Source organism: Schistocerca nitens, chromosome 1 (assembly GCF_023898315.1).
Source record: "Schistocerca nitens isolate TAMUIC-IGC-003100 chromosome 1, iqSchNite1.1, whole genome shotgun sequence".
Lineage (NCBI taxonomy): Eukaryota > Metazoa > Arthropoda > Insecta > Orthoptera > Acrididae > Schistocerca > Schistocerca nitens.
In genome coordinates, this window is record NC_064614.1 from 1,070,616,349 (window position 1) to 1,070,628,628 (window position 12,280).

The following is a 12,280-nucleotide window of genomic DNA, read 5'->3' on the forward strand; positions in this document are numbered from 1 at the left end:
GTATAAAGAGGCAGTGCATTGTCGGAGTTGTCATTTGTACTCAGGTGATTCGCGTGAAAGGTTTCCGACGTGATTAGGGCCGCACGATGGGAATTAATAGACTCTGAACGCGGAATGCTAGTTGAAACTAGGCGGATCGGACATTCCATTTTAGAAATCGTTAGAGAGTTCAATATTCTGAGATCAGCAGTGTCAAGAGTGTGGCGAGAATACCAAATTTGGGCATTACGTCTCACCACCGACAACACGGTGGTCGACGGCCTTCACGTAACGTCCGAGAGTAGTCGCTAACAGGTAAGTAACACTGCGTGAAATAAGCACAGAAATCCAAGGGGGGCGAACGACGAACAAAATGGTTCAAATGGCTCTGAGCACTATGGGACTTAACATCTATGGTCACCAGTCCCCTAGAACTTAGAACTACTTAAACCTAACTAACCTAAGGACATCACACAACACCCAGCCATCACGAGGCAGAGAAAATCCCTGACCCCGCCGGGAATCAAACCCGGGAACCCGGGCGTGGGAAGCGAGAACGCTACCGCACGACCACGAGATGCGGGCCGAACGACGAACGTATCCGTTAGGACAGTGCGGCAAAATTTTGCGTTAATGGATTGTGGCAGCAGACGACCGACGCAGGTGTCTGTGTGACAGCAAAGCACCGCCTCTGCTCTGCTAGTGACCATATTAGTTGGTTCCTAGGCGATTTGAAAACCGTGGCGCTCTCAGATGATCCCGATTTCAGTTGGTGAGAACTGGTGGTAGGTGCAGACCCCTTGAGTAGAGACGTAAGGGGGTTACTGGTGCGCTCTGAGTGTTAACAATTTTTTTTAAGATGGCAGGCCCTGCCTGCCGCTGTGGTCGCGCGGTTCTAGGCGCTTCAGTCCGGAACCACGCGGCTGCTACGATCGCAGGTTCGAATCCTGCCTCGGGCATGGATGTGTGTGATGTCCTTATGTTAGTTAGGTTTAAGTAGTTCTAACTCTAGGGGACTGATGACCTCAGATGTTAAGTCCCGTAGTGCTTAAAGCCATTTGAACCATTTGGCAGACCCTCCCCAGCTCCTCCCACCTGCCCCCATGGTGTAGATGTGACAACCTCACCACTTACCCTCTCCTCCTTTCACCCCTCGTCAATTCCCCCCCCCCCCTCCACCCTCGCCGGCCGAAGTGGCCGCGCGGTTCTGGCGCTGCAGTCTGGAACCGCGAGACCGCTACGGTCGCAGGTTCGAATCCTGCCTCGGGCATGGATGTGTGTGATGTCCTTAGGTTAGTTAGGTTTAACTAGTTCTAAGTTCTAGGGGACTAATGACCTCAGCAGTTGAGTCCCATAGTGCTCAGAGCCAGCCCTCCACCCTCCCACCAATGCTTGCGTGTAGCCTTCTGCCAATCCACAAGTGAATAGCTGCTGGTGGGAAGGATTTAAGGATGGATAATAATATTAGGACAGTAACCTACTATCACATTGCTACTATTTTTTTCTTTGTTGTTATTTCATCCTCCTTATGTCTTATGTGTACTGTCAGAGGAACAATTCACCTCTCTTCAGTCAAGCGAATTAATTAAATTTATAGTGAGAAATATAAACAAAATTTGGGGTTGTTTTCTATTTTACTCCTCAAGTGGGCGCTCCTTTGTATAAAGTGCACCAACCATAAATAACATTGTCTTGTACCATTCAATTGTTGGTTTACAATCACGAGACCGTATCTATCCCACCATTATTGTTTTTGCTAATCCAGTTCTAAGTTGTGCTGTCATTCATTCAAATGAGCAGCAGTGATATAAAATGAACAGCGAGCTACATGAAAAAAATTACGATCTGTCCAAGAAACTGACCCAGATTCTGTGCTAGTAGCATAATAGCACAATGAGGCTGTTATCTACGAGATAATTAGTAACTGAATGTGGTTGGCTCTGACCTGATGCAACTACACTGTTTATTGCTCCAGTTTTGTCGTTACTGTGGAGAAACACTTGTATGTGGAATCAGAGCGATATAATAAAAGTTTATTTTATTACTGTTTAATTAAACACTGATTTAGCTCATATAATGAAAGTTTATATTAGTGTTGTTTAATTAAACTAACATTAAACTGTGGTATTGCTCATACTTGTTTATCTTGGGGTGATGCTTGTGATGTCATCTGTTGCAGCTGTTACTCAGAAGGTAGTGACATGTGTGGCAGTGGCGGAGTTGTATCATGAGTCAAGGCTGAAAGAGAAAAGATGAGAGGAGCTGGGGACAGAGAGATATGTGTGTAACTGCTATGATAGGAAAGGGTGTGGTAGACAAGGGGGGGATAAATGTAGGGGGACGGATGGAAGGCATGCTCCATGTGGTGGCAGTGGGAAGAGGAGATGGAGAAGTGTAAATGATTGATGTAGCAGAGAAGTCCATGATGAGAGAGAGTGATGAACAGCGTTGTTTGTAAAGAGCAACCACCAAAGACGTGCTTTAAGGATGGTGACGACCTGTGGTGGAGTTGTGAACGTTGAGAATGTTTCCCATTTGACAGGGATGGAAACAGCTATGTCAAGCATGAGGCAGGGGTGGCGATCAACAGATGGAGGCGGTGGAATTGACATGCGGTCAAACGCCGGTGACGCTGATGGAGGCGAAGATTGGCAGTAAAGATGTAGGTTGGCGATGATCAGTGATGAGGGAGAGACATCAGTGTGAAGATGATGACTGCCATCAAACACGATGATGGGTAGTAAGCACTGGCAGTGAAGACAATGACACATAGTGAGAACTACCAACGAAGATAGGTTCCAACCCTTGAATGCCCATGCTGTCATTTTATTTTTCCTTTATTGTATTTGCAATTCCCCATCAGGGGCGGGTTGGCAGCAGCATAGGCGCTACTCTTCGGGCAAGAGACGTTACAAGTAGACAGGGAAACATTTAAAAGAAATATAAAGAAGAAAACGTGGCGGAACATAGGAAAAAGGCAGAACATAAGAAAGCATACAAAAAGCGGCGACTGTAAAGCGGAGGTAAAAATCTAAAACAGTATTTTACACAAAAAAACACACACCGTAAGGATTACTAGGCAAAGTATGGCTGGAGCATAAAATGTTGCAGAATGATTAAAACAGCCACGTGATGGATGGCATAGCATGGAACAATCATGGACTATATACATGTCGAGCACACAATTAAAACCACATCACAATGTATAACGTCACTGAACACAACACTAATGCAGCACATGTGATAATGAATGAAAACCTGGGAGGATCTGTGAGGGGTGGGGAACAAGGGAGAAGGGAAATGGAGACAAGAAGGAGGGGAGAGAAAGGGGGATGAGGTAGGCGGCGCACCGAAGGGTTGGCCAGGGAGGGAAGGGATAGGAGAGGAAAACAGCAAAGGAGTGGGCTCAGAGACTCAATTGCGGGGGGGGGGGGGGGGGGGGGAAATCCGCTCTGGGAGAAGGAGGGGAGAGGAAAAGGGGGCCAGGCTACAGTTGGAAGGAAGGGTAGATGTCACAGCGAAGTTCAACATATGGGGGGGGGGGGATGTGCTGGAAATTGACCTGATCGAGGGTGTGGAGATAGGAGAGGGAGCGATAGAGTGATAGAAGTGCGGCAATGAGCGGGGGTTGGAGTGGAATGAGAAAACCAGGGGGTGGTGGGATGAAGTCTGAGGACAGTGTAAAGGATGCAGAGATGTTGAAGGAAAAGGGGGAGGTGGGGGAAGGGGATGGGGTCAAAGAGGAGTTGGGGAAGGAAGGCATATACAGAAGGCAAGGTGGAGCGCATGGCTTTCCAGGATTTGCAGGGCCATATAAAAGTTGGGGAAGGGGACGGAGATCCAGGCAACACTGGCATAACAGAGGATAGGATGGATGAGGGATTTGTAGGTGTGGAGGATAGTGGAAGGATGCAATCCCAATGTCTGGCCAGACAGGAGTTTGAGGAGGAGGAGGTGGGAATGGGGTTTCTGCTGGATGGTCAGGAGATGAGGGGTCCAGGTGATTTGACAGTCAAGGGTGAGGTCAAGGTGGGGCTGGATGGGACGACCATAAATGGTTAGGTAGAAATCGTGGAGACGAAGGAGCATGTGGTACAGACTATGATGAGTGTCTGGGTTTTGGAGCGGTTGATACAAAGGAACCACTGGTTACACCAAAGTAGTGAACAGGTCAAGGTGGGTTTGGAGGGTGTGCTGGGACCGTTAAAGGGTATGTTGGAGAACCAGGAAGGCGGTGTCATCAGCATACTGGAGGGGGTGGGCAGGTTTGGGTGGCTTGGGCATATCGGCGGTGTACAGGGGATAGCAGAGAGGGGAGAGGACGGACCCCTGTGGGATGCCAGCAGAGGATTAAAACATATGGGAGTTGGTATCATTGAGCGTTACGTAGTAAGGACGGCGTGAGAGGAAGCCCGTGCTGTTATACAACTATGCTCCCTATATACAGGAGTCATGTATCATCAGCCTGGGGGAATGAAAAAGACATAACTATTTACGAATCTCAAGTCGCAACATAGCTAATAGAAACGTGGGCAATACATTGTACAATATTTTTTACGAGTGTAGTGTGCATAAATTTACCTGAACCCGACATCTCAACAGGAAACAACTGCATCACCTCCAGCATAGGCCAGCGCCATCTACCAAGTGTATTGTGTCCTCCCAAGAGCTTTAGCTTCTCTTACACCTGCCGATAATGACAGGCTAAGCCGCGGCTTGTGGTCAGCCAAGCCACCGTGACCAGACCGACCGCCGGCCACTGACAGGCGTCACCAACTCCTAGCACACTGCGACATAAGCAGGCGCAGCTTGGACGTAGAGTTCCGACTGCAATTTCGAACCCAACATAGGCTCTGCAGTTTAAAAAATCCACTTTATCCAGTCTGAGATGGGGCTGATATCCATACACCTCGAATTCCTCAAGTGAAATACGGATTCCTACCTTTAATGCCCTTTATTTGCGAAGACAGAAGAAACCGGATCATACACGCATTTGCACATCGCTAAAGTATCTTTGATTCTTAGTAAGAAAATCCTGTACATCAGTAAGGCATAGGCTACATTTCCACGAAGTATTCTCTCACCTAGTAAAAAAGTCTGTTCTTTTCAGATTAATATCTGTTATGTCCTGCATCACAGGACTACATTAAACTCATTTTTGGCTCATGACGGACCGCTAAGGGCACGCTCTGCCTCTGTCACAGGATGCCTCATAGCAGCACAGATGAGTTGCAAATAACAGGTTGATACTACAGATCACCTTATAAATTCGGTAATGTAGGTGATTTTATTACGATGGCCATCTCTCCCTGTGTAGGTTGAAGATAAAACGCCTGATTACAGCTTCAACTTGCGATTCATGTCTGTGGTACTCTCGCCCTCGCTTCCACCACCCAACTGCACATCATCGATATCAAGTTGATTAACTAATTAACTAAATTTATCATGATAGTCTCTTTGCATGGAGTGTAATTTTTTTTTCCTGTAGTCCGATTACGTTCACCGGGTAACTCAAATGGGAATCCCTGGAGGTAATTTGATGTTCTTTTCAAGGAACACTATTGAGAAAATTTAGACACCCAACATTTAAAACTGACTGCAGAAGGATTCTACTGTCACCAACACACATTTAGCTTAATGACCACGAAGATAGGATACCGGAATTAGGGCTCATATGGAGGCATATAGACAGTCTTTTTCTCCCTATCCCTATTTGCGAGTGGAATAAGAAAGGAAATGCCTACTAGTGGTGGAGGGTACTCTCCACAATACCCTCCACAATTCACTGTACGATGTCTGGCGAAGTAGACATAAGTTTAATCTACCTACAAAGATATCGGTCCATCCTTTGATGGGTACACAACACTGAAAGAAAAATGTTGTCTCTAATTTATCGTGAAAACAAGGGACAAAAACTCTCCACCTGATTGTCTCTCAGTAAAAAGCTTCATATTACCCTTTCTCCCATTGGAATCGCTTTGCGACACGTATATCAGAAGCCGCAATGGTTTGCCCACAACAGAAGAAGTGGTAAGGTGATTACCTCTCAACCTCCCTTTTGTAGAAGTATCGCTTACCCTCCCATATTCACACTAATCTTCCAGTCTTCGATATACAGCAATTTGTGCCCCCAGGTAAGTCACAGATCCCTGTTAGTTCTCCCGAAATCCCATCATGTTGCAGCACCATGGTTCCTTTACCTAGAAGGCTGCCTACTCCTCGGCCCATCACTAGCTATGTAGAGGGCTATCACAACGAGAAATTCATGACCATGTAGATACTCACTTCCAAATATTGGTGCTGTTTCTACTGATTTATAGTTAATGACGCAATAAAATAGTAGCAAGTCTCTTCAGCTATTTTAGGTTCAATCTACAATCAGCTCCAACGCTCACTGGTCCTCAATCCTCTGCAAATCGTTATAGCTTATTGATGTTGCAACCCTGCTATAGACAGGAGCCTACATCGAAATACACATTCCACAAACCACAGTGTGTACTATGTCATTGCAGTATTATCGATTTCCCCGTTCCTTTTCCTATCACATGCGTAATGATAGAGTATAAATGAATGTGTGTATGCCCCTGTATGTACCCTAATTTCCAATATGACAGCTACGCGAAATACAGGTTTTTTAATGGCAAAGGAAGCCTTACTATTGCATCTTTATACAAGGACTGCGCAAAGAAAAGTGACACACATGCAGTTCATCGATACCGAAAGATTGTTTATAAATACATCCCTGTAAGTGTCTTAATCTCCTTTATCATATTTCATCGATCACTACGCTAGATATGCGATGGCATAATGGTATCAGAGTCTTCGTTGACGGCATACCGTTTCATGAGAAATACACCACCAGTTTTTCAATTTGGGTATACCTTTATAAAAAATACTAACAGTATCACAGAGCTATCAATACACACACTGTCCATTAAACCATTTACACCGGCGCAACAGCCTCACACCTCCATGCACAAGTCAGAGCTGCTGCAAGGGTAGCATTTTCATTTTTCCCCCACACGCTCTTTGGGAGTGGACTAATCATAATACCATTTTCTGTATACAACAGAGTATATCCACATGGCAGTATGCATATGTGAAGTGTAGTTATTTATTTATAAACCGAGAGCAACAACTAGTGCAAGCCACACCAAATCAATGTCGATGTTTCCTCCAGCAACAGCAGTCATCTTAGGGCCTCCTACACACCGATCCAAGTTGTAGTGCCACAGTCTCCAGGTGACATACTGACGGGAAATTGCGGCCACTCGCCTACTACGCTGTCCCTTTGTTAGTGGATGGAATACACCCTATCAAACATTCTTATACATGAATTTGAGCCTGACATAATCTTCTGCTTTAGCTCACCGACATGTCTGTCCTCAGTGTTTGACTTGCATCCCATAAGATTCCAGAAAATGAATCTGACTGCGATATATGTGCTCTTCTTCAGCTTGTTCTTGATGCTTACTGCCAGGTATTTCTGTGGTTAGCGCTTCTGATGGCAGTGTACAGGATGACCAGTCCTTTTATTGTGCAACAGATTTAGTTACATTCAGGACAACTACCAGCCCCTCCATATTTCTTCCCACCTGTTAACAGGTAATTCCAGCATAAAACGAATACGCCACAAGCCACTGTTCAGTGCATGCTGGTGGACATATCGCATCTGTATTATCGATTAAGCTTCAATCCAAATCTTATTGATTGTCTGTATTCTTCCACAAATACCCTAATCCACCCTTACGCTTTCAGTAGAAGCAAAGATGTTCTTTTTCGTTGCATATTCGAAAGGAGTATGCCAACCTCTACTGCTCTGGCAGCATCCACATGATGCTTCTGCTGCACTTGTCATTCACGTAGTGCCTTTTACACCTCGATCCGAATTGTAGTCTCAGTTTCCAGGTGACATGCTGATGGGCTCACATGATTGGTGGACAGTGACTACATAGTGTTGAGCTGTCACAATGTTACTGTTCACAAGTGTATATTATTTAACTACAAATTGGTCTATGATTGCTAATGTAACGATAGCAGTTGACAAAGACCTCGAAGTTATAGTGTAAGTTGAGAGTGTATGGTGAGGTACAAAGATGAGGCTCTTTCAAATAGAGTGGGAGAATCTGGGTGGCGGTCTCTGGCTTGTAGAAATCTGTAGAGGCTAGAGCAATGTAACTGAAACTACTGAGCCATATGACTGATGATCTGTAATCAGGTTACAAATGAGTGTTTCCCGCCAATAATTTGAATATCGAGCGGTATTCTGAACTAGGTCACACACTAAGGCTGTACAGTAATTGCCAGTTCTGTTTTCCGTCTGAATTTTGTATTTACTCCCAGTTTTAACCCCAAAAATAATGAAATAAAGAAAATGTTCCAACAGGATACCACCCAAATAAAGCAAATAACTATCCTATATCCTTCCACACACAGCAGTTCAGGACAGACTAAGCGATTTTTAGCTAATTTCCAAATGAGGGAGGACGACGGTGCAATCCCGCGTCTGGCCATCCTGATTTAGGTTTTCTGTGATTTCCCAAAATCGCTTCAAGCAAATGCCGGGATAGTTCCTTTGAAAGGGCACGGCCGACTTCCTTCCCGAATTCCATGAGACTGATGACCTCTCTGTCTGGTCTCCTTCCCAAAAAACAACCTAACAAACAAATGAGGGAGGGGAAGGGTGAGTAGGAGTTGGTCATTGGCAGAGAAGGAAGGTCGAAAGCCACTTTGGGTGTTGGGGAGAAGGTGGTGTCACTGGAGGTGGTGATGGATGCGCCAGGTAAGGATGGGTTCCAAGAGCTTGCTGAACACTGAGGCGAGACAATGGAGGCTTGATAAGTTCGGAGAACATCAGGAGGTTTTCCACAGGTCAGGGTACAAGCTGGTGGCAAGGATTATGTTGTAGAGGGTAGAAAGGACTGCAAGGAAGGAGGGACAGCAGTGTTTGAGATGGTGGTAGGTAACACTGTAACACTGTCATGGCTGGGGGGCAGTGTTGCATTTAGTACAGAGTGTGAGGCTGATGTCCTGTGTAGTGATGGGAGCATTAAGTTCTGATGGTGGTGTGTGGCGTAAGTACTGGAAGCTAGGAGCAAAGGGAGGAGTGGAGGTATCCGTATGTTCTATGACATTGGTGAAGAGGGAATAATGAAAGTGGGGATCATCTGATATGAAAAAGACATTGGATACTTGGGAGGCAAAGTGGTTGGCCTTACTGAGGTTGTCAGGAAAGGGAAAGTCATCACGGAGGAGAGGGTACTGTGGAGTAGGGAGGTTCCCAGTAACGTGGTGGAAAGCAGACCAATGCTCGGAAGAGATTATTGGGAGTGTGGCATTGAGTGGTGTGCATGTCTGTCTCCAGGCACGGCGCTTCTTTGCAGTAAGCATGTTGCAGATGTGTCGTTGTAACTGCCAGTGGTGGTTGCATGTGTCCCAGTCATGAGCGAGCAGGAAGGAGAGGTGATGGATTCATGAAGGAGAAGGACAGCCTGTAGCGTCAGGGCTGGGTGGTAAGGATGGATGGCTTTGGTAGGAATATGGGTGGCTATGGCGTCAGACAAGGTCTGGTGGAGGAAGACAGTGGTTTGGGAGATCTCGTCGGGAGAGTGGATGGTAGGGTCATGGTATTCGACCTGGGTGTGTATGGAGTCCCTGTTGGCATCCCAGTTGGCGTGGGAGAAATCATGGACACATTTAGGAGGAATGTCAGGGCAAGGAATGGGGCAGGGATGGCGACCACCAGAGATAGTGAGGAGGACAGGGGCATGGTCACTGCCAATTAGGTCAAGGTGATGGGCCCAAGGAGGTTGGGAGAGGCTAGGATCACATCAGCAGCAGTGTTGGATTTGGGTCGGGTGTGTTGGGAGAGAGGAACCACGTTTCCCTGGAGGGTGGTGATAAACTGATGCCACCATTGGAGTTCATTAGGAGCACAGCTGTGGACATTGAGGTCTGTGGCAACCATGTAGGTGGAGATGGTGTGGTCATTGTGAGCCAGGAAATCATACAGGTTGGGGGTATGAGACCAGATGTAGATGGTGGCACATGTGACAGTAAGGGTGGGGAAGAAGAGGGTGAGGGTGAGATGCTAAGTGGGATTGTTGAGGAGAGGTTGGGGCCAAAGAAGGAGGTGCTTGAGGTGGCCAATAGCAATCCCACCACGTGCTAGGGGGTACAGGTTATCGGTGTGGTGGAGGGTGTAAGCGGCTGTGGAGATGGAGATACGGTGTTGGAGGAAGGTTTCATTTAGGGTGAAGGCATCCACGCAGTGTTGATTGTGGGAGTGGAGAGAGAGGAGTTTGTGGGTCTGCAGGGAGCGGCTATTATTGTAAAGGATACTGTAGTGTTGTCATGCCATGGGAGGGGAGATTTAGACGAGGGTGGTGAGGGGAGAGAAGGTGAAGTGGGTTTGGGTGTGGGAGTAGGTGGCACAGGTTGTGAGGGGGAAGACAGAATGGGCAGCGAGGGCGGTTTGGGGAAAGGTTGTTGGGGCACTGGAAGGGTTGGATGTTTTGGAGGACAATGGTGACAAAGTGGATGATGTCCTTGGCAGTAGGAGGAGGGTGTAGCGAGTTATTGGGGCGGATGGGGTCATTGACAGTGCAGACGGGGACGGTGAACTCTGGGGTGATGGAAGGAGGTTTTGCTTTACATTTAGAGGAGTAAGTAGGATGAGGTTCATTACAGGTATTACAGGAGACAGGAGATGCGAGGTTGGGGCAGTGCTTCAGGAAGTGGTAATCTTTGCAGTGGGGACAGGTAGGGGGCCTCTTGAAGGCAGTAACATGGTCATTGTACTTAAGGCAACGTTGGCAGCAGTAGGATTGGAGGGGGGATGGAAGGGGTCAGTTCTCGGTTCCCACGCCCAGGTCTCCAGGTTCAATTCCCGGCGGGGTCAGGGATTTTCTCTGCCTTGTGATGCCTCGGGCATGGATGTGTGTGATGTCCTTAGGTTAGTTAGGTTTAAGTAGTTCTAAGATCTAGGGGACTGATGACCATAGATGTTAAGTCCCATAGTGCTCAGAGCCATTTGAACCATTTGGAAGGGGTCAACTTTGTGACGTTTATCGTAGATGAGGGCTCGCTCTGTAAGGAGGCAGTCTATGGAGGAGAACGATTCAGTGAATAGGCTGATAATGTAAGTCGGCCTGGCATCGTTAAAGATTCGACAGGCCAAGCAGATTTCAATGTCAGAATGGGAATTTGGTTCCACCAACATCTCAGCCTCCGTGATCACAGCGTTAAGCTTAGTGATCATGGGGGTGAAGGTCGGCATACATAGGGGAAGGTGAGGCTGTCGAGGAGATGATGGGGTGTCGTAGGGGGTAAGGTGACTCATGGAGCAAATTGGATACATGGGATTTTGGAAATGAGATCGGTGTGGAAGGAGGCACTCGGTAATTTAATGAGTACAGAGTCCTTTCGAGGAATGAGAAGGGAGCTGGGGGCACTGGGTAAGTACAGGGTGTCCATAACGTCCCTTCACAACTTCAAAATTTTATTACAATGGCAGATGATTAAATATTTTAACAAAATTTCTTTTACTGTGATCACTGTTTACTAAAGTTTTTATATATACTAAAATTTTGTGTTTCAGATACTCTGTTGATGGAAGGAACTGAACCTCTATAAAATGGCAACTCCTCAAGAGACGGCATAATGTGTGTCTTGGTTTATTGAGTCAAAATCGGATGTTCAGACTCAACGATACTTCAGAACGAAGTATGGGAGAGATCCACCGTCGCGCCCTTCAATCCGTGCATGGCATAAAAAATTTATGGAGACAGTGACAGTATTGGATAAAGGGAGGAGCGGGCGACCACGAGCATCCGAGGAAAACATCGATAGCGTTTTAAACGTCTTCACTCGTTCATCTACGAGGTCCATCCGCACTGCTGCCAGACAGTTGCAACTACCACGTTCAACTGTGCATAATGTCGTCCACAAGAAATTACGGTTGTACGCTTACAAAGTGCAACTGTTACAGACACTTGAGCGAAATGACAAGCCAAAACGGACAGAGTTTGCACTCAACATGCTGGAATGCCTTTCTTAGGATGAAGCAATCCTCAAACGAGTTTGTTTGCGTGACGAAGCAACTTTTCATGTTTCTGTGACATTAAACAAACATAATGTGAAAATCTGGGGACCTGAACCAGCCCATGTGACTAGGGAACTTCGACGAGATAGTCAAAAAGTGAATGTGTGGTGTGGAATCATGTGCAACTGAATAATTGGTCCATTTTTCTTCAACGAGTCAACAATTACTGCAGATGTTTATCTCGACCTTCTGACCGAA

The 12,280-nt window shown here is 46.5% G+C and overlaps 1 pseudogene; it reads left to right on the plus strand.

The window, feature by feature from the left end:
* The first annotated feature begins 5,040 nt into the window (after positions 1 to 5,040).
* On the plus strand, positions 5,041 to 5,220 carry LOC126205045 (U2 spliceosomal RNA; annotated as a pseudogene).
* The last annotated feature ends 7,060 nt before the right edge of the window (positions 5,221 to 12,280 follow it).